Source organism: Protopterus annectens, chromosome 10.part0 (assembly GCF_019279795.1).
Source record: "Protopterus annectens isolate FY-2018-M chromosome 10.part0, PAN1.0, whole genome shotgun sequence".
In the NCBI taxonomy this organism is placed as follows: Eukaryota; Metazoa; Chordata; order Ceratodontiformes; family Protopteridae; genus Protopterus; species Protopterus annectens.
This window is the reverse complement of record NC_056744.1, coordinates 1689091507-1689092769: the sequence shown is the minus strand read 5'-3', so window position 1 is coordinate 1689092769 and position 1263 is coordinate 1689091507. Positions and strand designations below refer to the sequence as shown.

General features: G+C 28.0%; 1 non-coding gene across 1 annotated transcript; it reads left to right on the top strand.

The window, feature by feature from the left end:
* Positions 1-293: 293 nt before the first annotated feature.
* On the top strand, positions 294-429 carry LOC122814681. Its single transcript, XR_006366880.1, has one exon. It is a non-coding gene; the product is annotated as a U11 spliceosomal RNA (small nuclear RNA).
* The last annotated feature ends 834 nt before the right edge of the window (positions 430-1263 follow it).

Genomic DNA, 1263 nt, shown 5'->3' with positions numbered 1-1263 from the left:
CCGGGGAAAAAACCTTTTGGGGGAAAAAAAAAGGGGGGCCCCCCGGGTTTTCCCCGGGGGAGGGAAAACTGCCCCCAAACCCCTTTTAATGTTTCCCCCCCCAAAATTTTGGGCCCCGCCCCAAAAAAAGGGGTTTTTCTTGGGGTTTTTTTTTTTTTTTAAAAAACTTTTTTTTTTTAAACCCTTTTGGGAAATTTTTAACTAATGGGAAAAAAAGGGGGTTTGGGGCCCCCAAAAAAAAACCCCCCAATTTTTTTTTGGGGGGGGGGGCTTTTTTGTTTTTTTTTAAAAAAAAAAAAATTTTTTTTTAAAAAAAAAAAAACCCCCCCCAAGGGGGTTTTTTTTTTGGAACCCGTTTTTTTAAAAAATTTTTTTTAAAAAATTTTTTTTTTTTTTGGGGGGGGGGTTTTAAAAAAAACCCCCCCCCCCCAAAAAATTTTTTTTTTTTTTAAAAAATTTTTTTTAATTTTAAAAACCCCCAAAACCCCTTTTTTTTTTTTGTTTTTAAAAAGGGGGGGGCCCCTTTTTTTTTTTTTTAAAAAAAAAAAAAATTTTTTTCTTAAAAAAAGGTTTTTTTAAAAATTTTTTCCCTTTTTTTTTTCCTTTTTTTATTTTTTTTTTTTTTTTTTGGGGGGGTTTTGTTTTTTTTTTTTTTGCATTTTGTGGGGGGGGGCCCTTTTTTTCCCCGGGGGGGGGTTTTTTTTTTTCCCCCCAAAAAACCCCTTTTTTTTTTGGTCCCAAAATTTTTAAAAAAAAAAAAAAAATTTTTTTTTTAAAAAATATTTTAAAAAAAATTAAAAAATTTTAAAATTTTTTTCAAATTTTCCCCAAAAATTTTTTTTTTTTTAAAAAAATTTTTTTTTTTTAAGTTTTCCCGCCCAACAGAAGAAAGTTTTGAACGTATAAAAGAAGCAATTTATTCATTATTCCCAAAATAAAAAGCTTTGGGCAAACTAAAATTTAAAAATCAGCCCACATTCTCAAGCCATGATAGCAACAAGACATTACTTTCATTTTCAGAGAACAGGAAGTAGAATGTCTTGGGAAATGACTGCCTCCATTTAAAGGGCAATGCAAATTGTAGTTCAGAGGTTTTATTTTCTGAGATGGAATGCCAGTCTTTTAAGCACTTATTTTAGTTTTAATGTTCAGACTATATATAGTAATATATCATGATAAATAACTATATATATATATATATATATATATATATATATATATATATATATATATATATATATATATATATATATATATATATAT